The 19,501-nt window shown below is 37.6% G+C and overlaps 1 protein-coding gene across 1 annotated transcript in view; it reads left to right on the forward strand.

Moving 5' to 3' along the window:
• Nucleotides 1-19,501, forward strand: part of Ccdc126 (coiled-coil domain containing 126) — a 64,429-nt gene that overhangs the window by 27,215 nt on the left and 17,713 nt on the right. The gene's annotated exons all lie outside the window — the stretch shown is intronic.

The following is a 19,501-nucleotide window of genomic DNA, read 5'->3' on the forward strand; positions in this document are numbered from 1 at the left end:
TGGGGATTGAACCCAGGGTCCTGCATATGCTAGGCATGTGTTCTACCACTGAGTGACATCCCCAGCCCAGAGATTGACATTTGTATACTAAAATGTCAACAGTATGTATCCCTGGGCAGAAAGATTTCAGATGTTCTTCCCATTTTGCTTCTCTGATTTTTTTTTTTAAATTTATTCTCAAGCAGTGAGCCCTACCATTCTCCTAACCAATAGTTCTTAACAAAGTTTATCTTTTTTGTACAATATATAAATTCCTTTCCAATTCAGTAAGTATAATGGTTAATCTGTTGTTTGGCTGTATTACATATATCTTTCACTCAATTTTTAAGCATTTTGGTTGCAAATAAAATATTTAGCTTTTTGTGTGAGGGCACCTCTAAAGTCTGACCACTATGCATGTGTTATTTAAGATGCTGGAAGGTAACAATAAAGTGTGATAAATTACCCATTTTGGGGAAACAAACTGGCAAAATGTTACCACTTGAATGGAAAAGTAAGGGCAAGACTGGCATGGTGACACTTATAATCCTAGCATTTTAGGAGGCTGAGGCAGGAGGTGTGTAAATTCAAGAATAACCTTGGCACTGTAGGTAGATCCTGTCTCAAAATAAATGAATAAATAAAAAGGGCTGGGGATATAGCTTAGTGATAGAGCACCCCAGGAACAACTCCCAATAGTGCCCCCCAAAAAGCATAGAAAATCCAAAGTAGGTGACTATCCTCAGACTTTGTTTTAGATCATGAGGAACAGTTCAGAAGGATTTTGCAGCATAAGGAGAAGATAGAATGTTCAGTGGCTTATCTATAATTCGGTTAAAGAGTGAGGAAGGGATTGGGTAGTGGTTAGACTTAAACATATCAATTTTGTCATTTCATAGCTTGTTTTTTTTTTTTTTTTTTTGGTGCTGGGTGTTGAACTGATGGCCTTGCATATGCTAAATATGTGCCATTTTACAGCTTTTTTTAATATTTTAAAATATAGTTTAGTGATTAATGGACCTTTATTTTATTTATTGGTATGTGGTGCTGAGAATCGAACCCCGTATCTCTTACATGCTAGGCAAGTACTCTTCCACTGAGCTAAAACCCCAGCCCGGCTACAAAGATTATTTAAATTTTAATTTTTTTTTATTTTATTTTATCAGTTTCTGTATCTTTCAAATATATGTTGAGTGAGTTTAAGACATTAAGTCTGATTAGGTCAAGTGTAATTTCACAGTGCTTTTTTAATATGTGTTAGCAGCATTATTCATTTTAATAAATCACTGTTTATTGTTTTTTATTTATTTTTTATCTTAACTCTTTCTGTGTTGTTGTTGTTTTCTTTTGTAGTATTGAGTATATGAACCCAGGGATGCTCTACTACTGATCTATGTCCCCAGCCCTTTTTATTTTTTATTTTGAGAGTGAATCTAATTTATTTAGGCTGGCCTTAAACTCATGATCCTCGTGCTTCAGCCTTCTGAGTAACTGGGATTACAGATGTGTACCACCATGCCTGGCTCTAGTGCTTCATTTTATCTACCCACCCCCTTTCTTTAATATCTACAAATTTTTTAGGCAATGAAATGAGCTATGGCTCTGAGGAGTCTGTTGGAGGTGAAAGGATTGTTATTATGAAGGCCAGGGGAAAAAAAGGAAACATTATGAATCACTGGTGTGAGAATTATATTCAATTTGAGACATTTTTGTTTGCCTTAAAATAACATTTAATAAGTATTTGAAACGACTGTGATACATGGGAATTGAACATTCCCTAAAGGCTTGTGTATTGAAGGCTTGGTCCCCAATATAGCAATAGTCAGAGGTGGGGTGTTGGGATGGGATTGGATCATGAGGATTCTGACCTCATCATGGATTAATCCATTGACAAATTAATAATTTGATGGCATTATTGGCAGCTGGTAGAGACCTTAGGAGATGGGGCCTATTTGGGAAGTGGATCATGGGACATGCCCTGGATAGGATATCTTGTCCCTAGTCTCTTCCTTGCTGCCCCCTGTTCTGCTTCCTGGCTGCCATGAGCTGAGCAGTTTCCCTCCACCACACCCTTCTGCCATGATGTTCTGCCTCACCTAAGCCTCAAAGCAATGGGGCCAATCAACTAGGGACCTCTGAAATCATCAGCCAACATAACTCTTTCCTCCTTGAAGTTGTTTTTCTCAGGTATATGCCAACAGTGAAAAGTTGACTAACATAACTTTATTAAACCTTTTAATTTTTTCTATGAAGAAAAGTATTGAAATGATACATAAAATAAATACTATGTTGAAATTGATTATTTTAAAATACCTTAGGTTTTAGAGTTGAGGTTGGATTTTAAACTTTCATGCTGTAATGATATGACTTTGGGAGAATGTGTATTTTCTAATTCAGAACTTCCAGATCCAAAGCACTGATAATGTCTATCCTTTGTGACTCCATGGGGTTTTTGAAAAATTAAGCACGATATGTCTAAGACCCTGTGAGATCTTAAGAAGATAATATGTGAAAGAAGAACTATCGGATGATTATCTCAATTTTCTAACATAAGGCTTAGCTGAAAGAACGTGTTCAATACTTACTTGTTAATTTAACACAAAAAAAGGCGTCTGAGTAGTAGCATATATGACACAATAGAAAGATGTTTCTTAGTACCATAATTCTCAGACTGTATCACCACACAATTTGTATTTATAACCATAAGTATCACACAGTATACTGTTTGAAATAATGAGCTATACTTTTTTGGTACCAAGGATTGAACCCAGAGTCAGGCTTGCTATTTTGTAACAACTCTCTCAGGGTCCCATGAGAACTACTTTAATCTAATGAAGGCAACACTCCCAATGGTCTAATCGCCTAGCACTAGGTTCTACCTCTTAAGGATACCACCAACTCTGTGCTGCGACACCAAGGCCAAGCTTCCAACACATGAACCCTCAGAGGGCATATTCAAACCATAGCAACCGCTGACTTTTCTGTTTTGTTTATCTCCCTATACCCTGAGATCCTAGTATAATACTTGATATGGAATAGGTAGATGGTAATATTTGTAAGATGAATGGTTATAGGTTGTAGAAACAAGTTCATTGTAGATCTATGTTCAGTGTTGACTACATCTGCAATAAGATTCAGTTTCCCTAAATATATAAAGAGTAAAATTTGCTAGAGTAAAATAAAATAACTCTTCTTGTGGTTTATATATGAAGTATCCCCCCCTTAAGCCTCATTGTGAGATAAAACAAGAATGTTTAGTGGTGAAATGATTAGGTTATGAGAGCCTTAACTTAATCAATGGGTTAATCCACTGATATAGCTTAACTGGGAGGTAGCTATAGGCAGGTAGAGTATGAATGAATGGAGGAAGTAGGTCACTGGGGGCATGCCTTCAGGGTTTATATTTTGTCCCTGGTTAGTGGAGCTCTGTTTTCTGGCTGTCATGTCCTGAGCTGCTTTCCTTAACCACACCAGTTTGCCTTAGATGTTTTGTCTCACCTGAGGCCCAGTACAATAGGGTTGGCCATCTCAGCACTGAGACCTCTGAAACCATGAGCCAAAATGGACTTTTCCTCCTTTATATTGTTCTTGTTAGGTATTTTGGTGACACAGATGCAGAAGCTGACCAAAACCACCCCATACTAGTCAACTTTTATATATTTGTGTGATTAGTAAGATGAGAGACACTTATGAGAAATTCAAGAAAGTAAATTAAAATACAGACCAAGACTCATTTTAAGAGTCAAAAATTTCTTTAATAAATAAAATCTCAATTTTCAAAGGAATTTTGCAAATTCTTTTGTTGTTCTATCATTTGTATTATATTGATAGTAATCCAGTTAATTGGGCCATGGTAAGGAGCTTAGAAATGTTTAGGATATATTAAAATTTTTGTTGTGTGGGTAATTACAACAAAACATGATCTGTTTATGAAATAAGTTTTGAAAGCAGTCATTATTTTTTTTAGATAACTAAATGTATGAATCAAGAAAAGTATCCCCCCAAAAAAGACGGGAAAAGGGATCATTTTAAACTTATTGTCTTAATTTTAAAATGTAAGATAACTAAAACATACTAATGAAATAAAATCAAGGAGATCTTTTCCTCATATGAATGTATTTATTTTCTATTGTAAAGCAGGGTTACCTTCAAAAATAAAATGACACCAACATGGTATATGACAATTTGGACCATGAAATTTCAATAGTCAATATTGACAAATCAGGGTTAACACTGTATTAAAGACCATTAACTAATACTCATTTAACAAACTTTTAATAGAGTGATTATATATCAAAATTGTAGCAATACCCAAGGTTATACAAGTGTAGTTTAAAATTTTTTTTTTTAAATTGTAGATGGACACAATCCCTTCTTTTTATTTTATTTATTTTTATGCAGTGGTGAGGATCCAACCCAGTGCCTCACACGTGGTAGGCAAGTGCTCTACCATTGAGTCACACTCCCAGCACCAATACAATTATACTTTTATTGTAGCTGTCCTTTACTGAGAGCTAATTAAATGTGGAGCAAGTGCTTTAAAGGAGTTATCTCAGTTCATTCTCATGGGAGAGATGCTTTTATTATTTTCAACATACAATTGGGGACAGAAGCTTTCCAGAGTTCTGCTTTCAAAAAATTCGCCTGGAGGGATGAGAAGAATAATAAACAAAGTGCTAAGTGCTCCAGTGGAGAGTGCCTAAGAAGAACTGCCTTTAGCTGGTGGCAGGAAGGAAAGTCTTCCAGAGGACAAGATTCCTGCTTTGGATTTAAAAGAGGAGTTTGCAGGGTAGAGAAGAGTGGAAAATATTGCTAGCATCTCAGAAGAGTGGAAAATACTGCTAGTATCTCAGAAGACTCATATGACATGAGTTGAAGATTAGTGAGACTTTTTCTATAAGTATGTTTTTTTCATCACATAACACACATTGCAGAGTTCCTTGTTTAAATAAAGATCTGGCTTGGGCCAGGAGGGAACAACTGTTTGAGTTGTCATGAAGTGGCGGGGGTGGGGGGGGGGGTGGGGGGTGGGGGGTGGGGGGGGGTGGGGGGGGGTGGGGGGTGGGGGGTGGGGGGGGGTGGGGGGGGGTGTGGGGGGGTGTGGGGGGGTGCTGGAGTTCTGCAGGGATTGTAGGACCAGCATATTGGCTAGAACTTTGTTACTCATTTATCTGTTGAACACTTTTTGGCCTTAACAAGTCTCTATAGAATGTATAAATGTCTGGGACACTTCATAGCTTATTAGGTTATGGCTGAGTTATTGCACTTTGGTTAACAAACACTAGATAGGAAGTCAAGAGTGGCAATGGGACCTGCCTGAACAGATGGATGGCTTCAAAATGGGGCAAAGGGCACTAATAAGGGAGAGGGGCACCCAAACAAGTTGTCTACATAATATTTTACTTTTTGGACCTGAAAAATGTAAGAAAGTACTTTTGAAAGCAAGCATTGTGGTTCAATATTTTCTTATTATTTGCCTATTCTGTCAGCATCCAAACTCACATTACTATTGATATTCTGATCTCCCATGAGGCAAAAAAGTGAGCACTGCAATTAAGGGCGTTCATGAATTTTTTGGGGTGTGCTTTCCAGTACACAAAAACATATTTCTTTTTTAAAAAAAAAAACTTTATTTTACTTATTTATTTTTATGTGGTGCTGAGGATCAAACCCAGGCCTTGCCTGTGCTAGGCAAGTGCTCTACCGCTGAGCCATAACCCCAGCCCCAAAACATTATGTTTCTACTCTATATGTGTCTATTAAGTGTATAAGATCATGTCTTAAAAAAGTGTATACTTGAATTCAAAAAACTTTATTGCTAAAATAATGCTAATAATCACCGGAACCTTCAGACAGGGGCAATCATTTTGTTGGTTGTTTTGATGTTGATGGCTGTTGACTCATCAGGGTGGTGGTTCCTCAAAGCTGGGGTGACTGTAGCAATTCTTTCTTTCCTTTTTTTTTTTACATTTGCTGCATTGGTCAACTCTTCCTGTAATAGAAGATTTCTCTGTAGCATGCAACACTATTTCATAGCATTTTATCCACAATAGAGATTCTTTTGCATTTGAAATCAATTATCTTATCTTAAACCCTGTCACTACTTTATCAGCTAAGTTTTGTAATATTTTCCATCCTTTCTTGTCATTTCGACAGTATTTACAGCATCTTTACCAGGAGTAGTTTCCATCTCAAGAAACCACCTTCTTTGCCCATTCATGAGAAGCAACTCCTCATCTATTACAATTCATCATGAGATTGCAGGAATTCTATGACATCTCCACATTCTACATCTAATTCTAATTCTCTTACTGTTTTTACCATATCTGCAGTTACTTCCTCCACTGACATCTAGAGCCACTGCATGTCAACCATGAGGGTTGGAACCAACTTCTTCCAAACTCCCGTTACTATTGATATTCTGATCTCCCATGAGGCATTAATGTTCTTATAGTGTTAAAAGATAAAATTACAATAAATCTAGATATGCACATCGTCAATTGGCTTCATTTGTAATTCTAGAATCAGGCAACAGTCTGGACCAAAAATAGTTCAGAATGACCTCTTCTACCAAATGGTTGGGGTTATATTTATAACCAGAGAATGGAAGTGATGTACAGAAAATGAAAGCAAGGCACAGAAATAGCTCAGCTGATTATAGCTCACATTTGTCTTATTTGAACATGGTTTGAACACTTTGCCACTTGTGATATGCTGAGATTCAGCTACTTGTTGTAAGAGTAGGTTACAGTCTGTTCATGTATCAAATTAGGTTATATTTCATTATGTACAGAAAAACCTTCAATTCTTTTGGTTAAAAATGTACAGAGACAGCTTAAGCTAAACTTAACAATGGCATTTAGGATGGTGAAACCTTTCCAGAAGTCTTCAATTTACTTTGCCCAGCTTCATCAAATAAATCACTATCTATAGTAGCTATAGTTTTTTCTAATGTGTTTCTAAAATAGTAAGTCTTGAAAGTTCAAATGACTTCTTGCTTCATGGGTGGAAGAATGGATATCATGAAATCAACATTAATTTCATTCTCTTTTTTCTTAATTTCATTCTCTATTAATCTCTGTCAGAGCATTGGGGTGACCAGGTGCATTGTCAATGACAGAAATATTTTAAATGAAATAATTTTTTTTTTCCTCTGAGCAATAGGTTTCAGCAGTGAGCAGCAAAAAGTAAACTATGCAGTTACCCAGGCTTTGTTGTTCCATTTGTACAGTGTTGGCAGAGAAGATTTACAGAGAAGATTTGGCCTTAGGATTTTTGGAATGATAAGTAATCACTCCCTTCAATTTAAAGTCACTAGCTACATTAGCCCCTCATAATTGAGTCAGTCTGTCCTCTGAAGCTTTGAAGCCAGGCATTGACTACTCTCCAGCTATCAGTCCTAGACACATCTTCATCTAGTACAAGTCTGTTGGATCTCTTCTTTAGTGTAATCACCTTATTTAATTATTTCTGCTAGAACTTCTGGATAACTTGCTGCAGCATCTACATCAGCACTTCTTGCTTTGCTTTGCAGTTTTATGTTATGAAGATGGCTTCTTTCCTTAAGCCTCACGACCCAACCTCTCCAGCTGCAGACTTTTCTTCTGCAGTATCTTCACCTCTCTCAGCCTTCCCTGAATTGAAGAGAGTCAGGGTTTTGTTCTGAGTAGGGATTTGGTGTAAAATAAGTTTGTGACTGATTTGACTTTTCATGCAGAACACTAAAGTTTTCTTCACAAAATCTTTTGTCCTGTCTCACCTTTCTACTAAGCCTAAACTTTTCTAGCTTTGGATTTATTTATTTATTTATTTTTAATGTTTTCTTAGTTGGCAACAAACCTTTATTTTCCTTATTTATAAGAGAATCAAACCCAGCATCTCACATATGCTAGGCAAGTGCTCCACCACTGAGCTATGTATGTCCCCAGCCCTATAGCTCTGGATTTAAAGTGAGAGGTGTGAACTCTTCCTTTCATTTGAACATTTAGAGGGCACTGTCAGGTCATTACTTTGCTTATGTTTGATGTTGCTGTACCTTAGGGAATAGGGAGGCCTGAGGAAGTAAAAACAGATTGTGGACTGGCAGGTAGGTGGAATAGTCAGAACACACTAACTTTTATTGGTCAAGTTCAATGTTTTAGGATTGGGGTTTTTGCAGAGTAGTATAGAATTTGCCTAGCCTGGACAAGACCATGGGTTGGAACCTTAGCACCACAAAACAAAGTGTATTGTTTTATATGCTGTAGTTCGGTGCTCTTAAAACAATTACAATAGTAATATCAAATATCATGGATTATAGAACATAACAGATACAATAATAATAAAAAATTTTGAAATATCACAAGAAATACCAAAATGTGACAGAGACATCAAGTTGGCACATGCTGTTGGAAAACTAGCTGTGATAAACTGATTTGATGTTGGGTTGCCACAGACCTTCAATTTGTGAAAACAAAACCAAAAAAACAATGATTTCTGAAAAGCACAATAAAGTGATGGGCAATAAAGAGTGTTATGCCTTTAATTTACAGAAGGTACTAGAGTGGATCCCCAGGGAGCTTCAGAGTTTAAGTGCTCCACCCTCCTGAGTAGTGGATTTCCTACCCCTTTGATATGGTAATTCAAATTCAGGCAAATTTAGGGGAAGTATTTCCAAAGGTTAAAAAAATTTGGGGCTGGGATTGTGGCTCAGTGGTAGAGCACTTGCCTAGCATATGTGAAGCACTAGGTTCGATTCTCAGACTACATAAAAATAAATATATAAAAATTCTCATCAACAACTAATGAAGATGTGTGTGTGTGTGTGTGTATAAATAACAACAACATCAAAGGAAAAAAAAACTTGGGGTTTGGGATGTAGTTCACTGGCAGAAGCTTCTCTACCATGTTCCAGGCCCTGGGTTCCATTTCCAGCATCAAAAATGTAAAACAAATCAAAACCCGACAAAGCAACAACAAAAACCCTGAAAAACAAACCATCAAAAGCTTAACTAAATTATTTTCCCTTAAACTTATTATGTACTTTTTTTGAGGACCATGTTGTCTTGTCAAACTAGACTCAAATACCCATGACTATGTTACATCAATTTTTTAGAAATTTTATTATTATTTTTTGTGGTCCTGAGGTTGGAAACCAGGGCCTCCTGCTTGCCCAACACTAGCTCTACCACTGAATAATACCTTCAGTCCCTTTATTAGTGTTGAAAGCCAATTTTGAAAACACTGCTATTGTGGTGAGGCCAGCTTCAAACTCACCAGGACCTTCTGGAAATCACTTGTTTCCAAGACTTGGATTAAGTGAAAAGAGCTATTTCCCATGAATCCATGATATACAAGGCATTGTTCTCCCTTGTTACTTACAAGGACACTGGCCAGAAGGGAGCGGTGACGGAAATCCTCTTTGGCTGGCTGCCAACTGCCCCCACGCGGCCAGGGCCTTGCTGCAGCACAGGGGCTCACGTGCCTGGAAGTTTGCTGGCAGCTGGAAGTGTGCTGGGGCTCCTTTGGCTGTGGCTCTCAACATCTCCCCCTCTCTGTTTAAACAACAAGCATGTGGCTTAGGGACCGTGCCTGCCTTAGGTTGTCCAATAGTACATATGGTTCTTACCCATAATCGGATGAGCTGACCTCAAGGCGTCAGCCTCCTGTCTTAGGTTGGTACCATTGCAATTGGATCTTACCCGTTATTGACTACCGGTTCAGCATACAGCCACACCTGTGGATAGGTCTTTGTACCAGCGGGGGGTGGGGTGGGGTGGGGTGAGGTTCTTTGCCTCACCTCTGTTGGCCCCCAAATTTTAGCTGAACGACCATGACAAGCAGAAGGGAGGAAGATACACCAAGCCAATTGACGGCTCCTTTTGGAAAAATTGTACCACTGATGACACCATCAGCAAAAATACCCCAACACTACCACAAGTCGCTGCACCAACAGATAGTTCACAATGCATACAAGTGAGTTCACAATGCATACAAGTGATACATAGTCCAGGCAAGTTCTGCAAGCAGTTCAGTGATGGCTATTGCAGAAGCTGTAGATTGGTTTTATCTTTGTCTTCACCGGCACTGGGATGAAGATAGGAATTCTGGCAATAATGGCTAAAGAAAAAATTATGTAACATTCCAGAAGGCTCTAAAAGAAAACAATTTTCTTAACAATTTACATTATCTTAAACAGAATTATTAAATATAATGAAAAGGAAAGGTGAAAGTAAACAAACAGATCTGTTAACCTCCTTTTTTGTTCACATTTTAAAACAATCCTCAACAGCTGTTTACCCAATTTAAATTAAACCATTTAAATCACGTGAATAAAAAAAAAATATTTGGATCCTTTTTTTCATGAGCGCTCATCATATATGATATATGGATATATGTACATACAAACATACAACATAAAACACAAGTGTGCACATATAATATAATACATACAACACATAACATAGTAGTAAAGGCCTTATGACTTTTTACAGGTGAAATCTCCATTGCAATGTTTAAAAACTCTATAGTCAAAAAATAGAACTGATCAGCAAAACATTAACCTAGGTCTGTATGAGCTCAAAAAACAAAATAGAACTCCATGATGTGGGAAAGGGTAATAATAAAATAGATATTGAAAAAAGCATCCTGGTTCTGTCGCAGATGTAAGGATAGCCAAACTGGAGTTTTGGATATCAGCTGTTATGGATTTGAGCCAAATCATCTTCTTTTTGGTCTGTGGAAATCACTTTAGTTAATCTCTCTGGAATCCAAATCGGCTGCTGTTCTCCCTGTGGAAACATACAAACAGACCCCCGACTCCAGACAATCACTGGGTCAGGACCTTAGTTAATCTCTCTGGAATCCAAATCGGCTGCTGTTCTCCCTGTGGAAACACACAAACAGACCCCTGACTCCAGAAAATTACGGGGTCAGGACCTTTCCATTGTCCTGTTAGAATATCCTTCCAAAGTACCTTGGGCTTATGTACATTTTTTGGATACATATGCCTTTCCGCAGCACTAAGCCCTGATGAATCCAAATTTAAAAAGTTTAGAGTAAAAAGGGTTATTTTAAGTTTATCTTTGGGGAATATATACCCCTTCCCAATTCCCTCTTTTTGCTTTAATAAGTACATTTTAATAGTTTGATGAGCTCTTTCAACTATGCCTTGTCCCTGTGGATTGTATGGGATTCCTGTTATATGAGTAATGCCAAATGATGAGCAAAATTGTTTAAAAGAGGTAGAAGTATAACCAGGGGCATTATCTGTTTTTAACTGTTTTGGAACGCCCACAGTGGCAAAATTTTGTAAGCAATGAGCTATAACATCTTTAGTTTTTTCTCTGGCATGAAGGGAGCCCATCAAAAATCCAGAAGTAGTATCAACTGTAACATGCAAATATTTTAATTTTCCAAATTCTGGCAAGTGTGTGACGTCCATCTGCCAAATATGGTTAGGTATCAGTCCTCTAGGATTGATTCCAAGATTAACTTGTGGTAAAAAGATCACACAATTTTGACATTGTTTTATTATTTGTCTAGCTTGTTCCTTAGTTATTTTAAAATGCTTTTGTAAAGTATTAGCATTGACATGGAACTTTTTATGAAAATTTGTAGCTTATTCTAGTGTAGAGAAAATATGTATGTCATGTGTAGTTTTATCTGCTAAATCATTGCCCAAACTAAGGGCTCCAGGCAATCCTGTATGTGCCCTGATATGTCCTATAAAGAATGGATCTTTTCTGTCCCAGATTAGACTTTGTATAGTGGAAAGCAAAGAGAAAACAGTAGAGGAAGGGGAAATCCTACCAGCATCTTCAAGGGATATTATAGCATTAACTATATACTGACTATCGGAAAATAAATTAAATACAGAATCTTTAAACATCACAAAAGCTTGTAATACTGCATTAAGCTCTACCTCTTGAGCTGATTGTTTGGGTACTAAAAATGTAAAAGTTTGATCAGGGGTAACTACTGCTGCTGTACCATTATTTGGCCCATCAGTGAATATATTTGGAGCATTCATGATAGGTGTTTTTCTTGTCATTTTTGGAAAAATTACAGGATGCAATGACCAAAAAGATGGTAAAGGATTAGATGGTAAGTGGTTATCAAATGAAACATTAGATTTGCACATGATTATTGCCCAAGTATTTAACTCATTAGCTAACTCATCAATTTGATTCATAGTATATGGAGTAATAATTTTATTGGGAGAAATTCCAAACACTCCCTTTGCTGCTTTTATTCCTTTGAGTATTAATTGTCCTACAGCCTCAGGATACCTAGTAAGAATAGTGTTAGGAGAATAAGATAAATGTATCCATAATAATGGACCTTCTTGCCAAAATACTCCTGTAGGAATATTTTTTGTTGGTAGTACAATAAATAATAAAGGCAAACTTATATCAATTCTATCCAAATGCATATTTTCCATATATGTTTGAATGATTTTTAATGCCTTTCTTGCTTCAGGCGTTAACATTCAGGGTGAATTTGGATCTGATGGACCTTTTAGGATATCAAATAAAGGTCCCAATTCTCCTGTTGGTATACCTAGATAAGGCCTTATCCAATTTATGTCTCCTAATAACTTTTGAAAGTCATTAAGTGATTTGAGTTGATCTACTCGGATTTGAATTTTTGGTGGACGGACCATGGTTGAGGATAATAGAACTCCTAAATAATTAATTGGAAAATTTAATTGTACTTTATCTATTGCTATCTCTAGATTATAATTTTTAATAAGTTTGTAAGTGTGGCATAACATTCTAGCAATGTGTTTTTATCTTTGTGTGCTAATAATACATCATCCATATAGTGAAATATTTGTAGTTCAGGATTTTGATTTCTAAGTGGCTGGATTGCTTTGTTAACATAAATTTGACACATAGTTGGGCTGTTAGCCATCCCTTGAGGGAGTACTTTCCATTCATATCTCTGATCAGGACCTTCATGATTCAGTGCAGGGATAGTAAATGCAAAACGTGGACTATCCTCAGGATGAATTGGAATTGAAAAAAAACAATCTTTAATATCTATAGCTAAAACATACCAGGTTTTTGGCAAAGCAGACAATTGAGGAATCCCCGATTGAGCAGATCCCATAATAACCATCTCATTATTAATGGCCCTTAAATCTTGCAATAATCTCCATTTACCAGATTTCTTTTTGATGTCAAAAATGGGAGTATTATGGGGAGATACAGAAGGTTGTATATGTCCTTCCGCTAATTGTTGTTTGACCAGGTCATGGGCTGCTTGTATCTTTTCCTGTGTGGCCAGGTAGCATCGCTCGCCACCTATGACGTCACTGCACTCAGGCGGGGGGGGGGGGGGGGGGGGATCTTTGGGCTGGGCCAATCCACCGGGTCCGTGTATGCCGTGGCGGTTTTGCCTCCCCTTCCCAGAGGGATGTTAACTATATTCGTGCAGAGCCCCGTGGTTTCCCCCATCCCTAGGTGGCCCCTGGAGAATCCCACACTGAGCACACTCAGTTAGCAGACCTCGAGCTCGCACGTTATTCCAGTGTTAGGGCAAGTCGTGAACTTCGAACGTGCTCCCAGCCCCGAGGTGCTGGTTTGGACAAAAACACCCCAACGGGTGTAGTTTTGATGGCTTTGGAGTCTTGTGTCCCAAACAGGAAACACAGCCTCTCCTTTGGCTTGAGGATGTGATTCACTGTCAAGGCTCTGACAAAGGCTGAGGCATTTTTATGGAAGGATTTTTAACCCTCCTCCGTCCCTCCCCCATCTTCTAACAAAAAATGTTGACAGTTGGAAAACAGACGAATGGGGAATACCGAGAGGCCTGTCAGGAGGATGAGAAGTTGAAGGGGAGAGCTGTGTATGTACCCATGATAGGTGACACAATCCTGGCTGGACTTGGGAGACCTAAGCAGAAGGCGACTCTTCCTGAAGCTGGTTACTCTAAAGGTCTGCGAGGGTGTGGGGAGCACAACAACGACTGGGGATGGGTCCCTAGCAGATGGGTTCTCTGGCGGATGGGTTTCTCAGCTGACTGCTGCCCCGTCCGGCTAACGGAGCCAAGTCCGGCGAGGGACGGGGGGTTAAAAAATACACAGGACACCAAGGTTCTTCATCCAGGAGGGAGCATGTGCGCGCTTTATTGCCAGATTTGTTCCCCTTATATATCTTTTTAACAGCTGCGGGAAATCACTCAAAAGTGAGGAGGGAAGAGTAATAACTGCGTCCTTGGATTACCGTCATGTCACCGTCCCCTATCAGGAGGCTCGAACAGGTCAAGATGTTCCTGAGAGACACATATGAGCGAGGCAGATAAACAGGGAACCACAAGCCCGCCTCACGGCCTTGTGAGCTGGCCACATTGACATGCATAACAAAGAACTGGGGGTTGAGTCCCCAGGGGCCAGGGCGGGCCTGCTACCAGCAACTGCTAGTTTAGGAGTGACTGAAAATTCTGAGCTGGAATCGTGAGATTGTGGAAGGAACTTGATGGGTCATTCCCCATGTCCTCTTAGGTGGGTCTGGGTAAGGCAGGTTATAGAAACTACACTCAGCCCTTACCCAGGGCAGAACCGGCTCCTGTAACCTTCACGTTTTTGTGCTTTTTCTCTGGGAGCAAGTTGCTGAGCCCTGGTGTTGACTGATGTTAGAATACAGAAGGGCATGCCACCAAAGAAAATCTCCAGCAAGCACACTGGGAGGGCAGTCCACCTGCTTTTATCCCTAAGGCTGTGCTTGTCCTGATAGGAGGAGCCTGGGGTTATAATCTACGTGATTGGCTAATTTTACAATCAGGGTGGGCAAAGGGAAGGACTGTAGGTAAAATGGACCTTACATCCCCAAAAGGCTAAGGAGTGTGTTTTGAAAAGGGACCACTGAACTTTCTATTTCCCACAACTGAGAACTTAGATATTTAGATGTAAGAATTGTGGGCCTCCGCTTGTCCCTTACCCAGAAAGTGCTAAGGGAAGGCCTGTGGATATTATTTTTGCAAGCATAAATAGCACCAACATTTCTCTTTAAAAGGGATTATCAGATCCCTTGTTTAACATCAGGATTTGAGAAAGGCCAGGAAAACCGGACTTGGGTGCTTAGATATGAAAGAGGATCTGTGAGAAGGGTCAAAAAGATGAGTGTCCATCTGAAATGAAATTTTCTTCCTCAGTTTTCCTTGATTTGGTCATGCCTAAGTGTTTTCGGGAGAGGCAGATGAGAGGGGAAGTGTAGAGTCCTTGCTGAAGTGCCTGAAGCTGAGAACAGTGATATAGATATGACCAGGGAGCTTGCTGGAAAAGAGAATCTCAGGCCCACCCCAGATCTAAGAATTTGAATCTGCATTTGAATGAAACCTCCTGGGATCTGGAAATACAATAAAATTTGAGAGGCACTGGTTTAAAATTTGAAAAACAATCTCTTCCTTAAAAGATCTGCACTTAGTCCTGGGAATCATGTAGTAAGTTCCAGGTCAGCCTAGACAATTTTGTGAGACCCGTCTCAAAATTTTAAAAAAGGCCCAGGAATGTAGCTCAGATTTAGGATGCTTGTTTAACATGTGTGAGGTCATGATTTCAATCTCCAACCCTGGGAAAAAAAACATGGTTTATTTTAAGATCTTTCTGTGGGCCAGGGTTGTGGCTCAGTGCTAGAGGGCATGCCGAGCATGCGTGAAGCACTGGGTTCGATCTCGGATCACATAAAATAAACAAAATAAAGGTATTGTATCCATCTAGTAATAAAAGTATAAATAAATAGATAGATAGATAGATAGATAGATAGATAGATAGATAGATACCTTTCTGTTCTCTGTAGGTATTCTTCTTGATTGTAATAATAAAGTGTAATAATCCTCAGTTTTCCTTGGAAGAAAATGTCCTTTGGACAGAGGTGTTGTTGCATGCCAGCAATCTCAGCAAATTGCCAGGCTGAGGCAGGAAGATCTACAGGTCCTGGGTGGCCTGTGCAATTTAGAGAGAAGATGTCTCAAATTAAAATATGAAAAGGGTTGTGGATGTAGCTCAGTGGCAGAGTACCTCTGGGCTCTGCCAAAACCAACAACAACAAAAAGAATAACAAAAAAAAAAAGTTTTTTTTTTTCCATTGTATATCTCAATTGCTTAAATAAGGAAGAAGGTTGAAGGATTTCATAATTGTTTTTTTTATTTTCTACCTCAACTAACAGTTTCAAGTTCAGAAAAATGTATGTATTCCATAAAAAAGTTATGTTGCGTTTTACAAATGACACTTTTTATGATTTTTAGAAGTTAGGGGGCATTTTCATGGAGAAATGTCTTCCTCTTTGAAGACCTTTGTTTAATTTTACCTTCTTTTCCTCCAGAAATTGTGATGGTTTGATTTTTCCCATAAAATTTTGGAATCTGAAATTAAGCAATGAAACACCTAATTGTCCAATACCCAGGTGTCGGTATGAGCCTGTGCAAATCCAAGCATGTTTTTAGAGCCTACATAAATTTAAACTCCTGGCCAGTGCTTAAGTTCAGGTATGGAATTAGTCATGTTAGCTTCTTCATTGATTTGTTGTTGTTGGTACTATTTTTTTTAAAAGACAAAAACATTAGATTTTCAGCAGCTTAGGCTCTCGATTTTAATGAGAAGAACGAACCTGTCTGACTCAGAGTCACAGGAGAAACTGAGATAAATATATAGTAATCTTCCATTGATATGCCTTAATCAGTAAAGGCAGATGGTGTGAAATCATTGACTTTTAATTTATAATCCTTTGTTATCAGGGAATAATAGGAGAGAAAAGATTTCTTCGGTTATCACTAGGTTAATGGCTGAGGTACCTATGATAAAAGACAGATTAATAAGAGAAAAGCTTGCCAATTTATTTAAGTTTTATAAGACCCTTCAGAAGTGAAGACTCAAAGAAACAGGAGATCTTGTGTGTTTTTATGCTTAGGTTTGATGAAGAGTGGATAGTCCTGGAGAAGTATGATCAAATGACAAAAACACTTAAAAAATAGGCCTTTACATAACACAGTAGAAATACCTAAAAGTTTTTTGTCATTAATTTTTTTTTTTTGGTTCTATTCTTTTAGATTCATAGACTATGCCTTAAGCACCTCTGTTTTCTTGGTGAACAAGATATTGGTGCTCCTGTGGCTCTGCTGTGGATCTTTCAGTTTGGCTAGGAAGCAGTGTCCACCTGTCCCATGCTACCCATTGATAAACAATCATTCCTTCTCAAATTTACTAATCACCCTTCCCATCTTAAAGAACAGCTGTGTTGATACTTTATTTTAAGAACCTTTCTTTAGAAATAAAAACATAAGCATACACTGCTTTTGTTACAATGTTTGCTTTTGGTTACAAGGATCATGTTCCAAGAAAATCACAGGGGCAAAGAGGTTAGGGGGCTCCAGTCCTTAATGCAGGCTGCCTGGGTCTGAGGTTTGCATTTCTCTGTGTACATGCTCTACTTCAGATTTTTACTACCTTCTCACAGTTTCAAAGATCAAAATGATCAAATAGCTTCACAGAAAAACCACTGAACCTATTACGTGTTTTCAAACAACAACTTTGATTTTTTATTCTGAGGAAACCACTGAAGGGTAAATTTCTTGTTTTGATAGGAATTCCTGGGGCTCATTTTTGAGAGACTTTTTGTGTAGTTGCTGTTTACAGTTGCACTTTGCCAGAGGTTGTTTTAGGCAGTTGCTAGGATGAGTAATGTGTATATGGATTGACTTTAAGCTTATCTAACAATCTCAGTTAAAAACATTGTGATGGATGGAGGAGAGGCATGTGTTGCTATCTTTTATAACTGAAGAAGGGTTTGTTAATTTTATGATAGTTTTATAATTCTTAAAAGATTTCATGCTGCTTATAGAAAAGAAGATTCAATGAAACAAAGAGCCTAAACCTGAAAGTTGATTTATAAAAAATAAATAAATAAACTAGAAATCATGTGAGGAACCATTTGCATCCCAGAAATATGTAAATAAATTTATTATCAAAATAAAGAGTTTATTTGATGAAAAAAAAAGATTTCATGCTAGTTTCTTATCTATATAGCATTTGTAGAGCATGGATTTGACCCTCAAAAACCCAGCCAAATTCAATGGAGAAACTTGTAGTACTGAGTTTTCTACTCAAACTATTTTTTTCCCCTTGTTATCAAAGTGAGACATTGTCATTAAGGAAAATGGGGAGGAATATAGAAAAGTAGAACACACACCACCCAACAGCCAGTTGCTGTTATACTACTAACTTTATCTATGTAATTTTTTCTTTGCATAGTTCATTTAGTTGTTGGTTTTGTATGTATATAGAATATTAAGCTCTTTTTTAATGACAGAATCACAGAAATGTTTATACATTATTATAGTAATCTCAAACGAGGTTTTTAATACCTGCGCGATACTCCAGCTAGCCCAGTGGTGTTCATCATGTGTTCACTGAGCTTTGAGCAAGACTCAAGGGTGCACCAGCTGGAAGGGCAGGTTAAGGGAAGGGAAGGGGGCCTTCAATTCCTGCTTTCATCTATTTTACATACAGTGTTATTATTCCGTGAAAGATTTTATTTGAAGAAAGGGTTTAAAAAGTTTGAAAACTATCCTCTAGTCATTTGCTTATCTATTCCCATATATGTGTGAATATGCATATGTACACTTGAACACATATGGTATATATTTGCTATTATAGATACTATTGTTAATATTGTCTTTATGCACAATGCTTTTTCTTTATGTGTAATTATTTTCTTAGGGTATATTTTCCAAAATGAACTTTCTGTGTGAAAGGATGGCTTTATTAAATTTCTTGAAGCATTGTTAAATGCAATGGGTTCTTCTTTAACGCTCTCCTCAGCCACTATATGCAATTGTAAATTACATAATTATAAACTACATGTATTTTTTAAAAAGGTGGTTCTTTTTTCTAAGTGAAAACTAGTATGTCATTGTTTAACCTAAATTTCTTAGATCCTTATTAAGAATAAGACAAATTTAATATTATTTTACTAAGTGGCTCCTTCTGAGAAGGAGTAAAAAATTACTAACAATCTTTTAACAGAATTTTAGTTTTTAAAATATCTGAGGTTTACTTTGAAATAAAAGTTAAAATTATATTAAAATAAGTTGCAATAGTACATACATATGGAGCCTACTTCAATTTAAAAATCAAACCATGAAAATAAATTTAAGTAGTGCATTTAATCAAAAGCATTTTTTTAAATACTCATTTCTTTTAATTGTAGTTGGACACAGTATCTTTGTTTATTTATTTGTTTGTTTGTTTTTGTGTGGTGCTGAAGATGGAACCCAGGGCTTCACATGCGCCTACCGCTAAGCCACATCCCCAGCCCCTCAAAAGCATTTTTATAAAGAACCTTTTTGACACTCTCAGGTTATGCATACATATCAAAGGATCTGCATTGATGAGCAAGTATTTTATGTATCTTGGTATTGCTATGAAACTTCTTATATAACTTAAAATAAAAATCTAAAAGTATGAAGATTCCCTCTGACCAAAGCTGACAAATACTGCATACAGGGGAGTTTGTTTTCCTTATTAACAAGAATAGCAAAACC

The sequence above is a fragment of the Marmota flaviventris genome, chromosome 1 (genome assembly GCF_047511675.1).
Source record: "Marmota flaviventris isolate mMarFla1 chromosome 1, mMarFla1.hap1, whole genome shotgun sequence".
Lineage (NCBI taxonomy): Eukaryota > Metazoa > Chordata > Mammalia > Rodentia > Sciuridae > Marmota > Marmota flaviventris.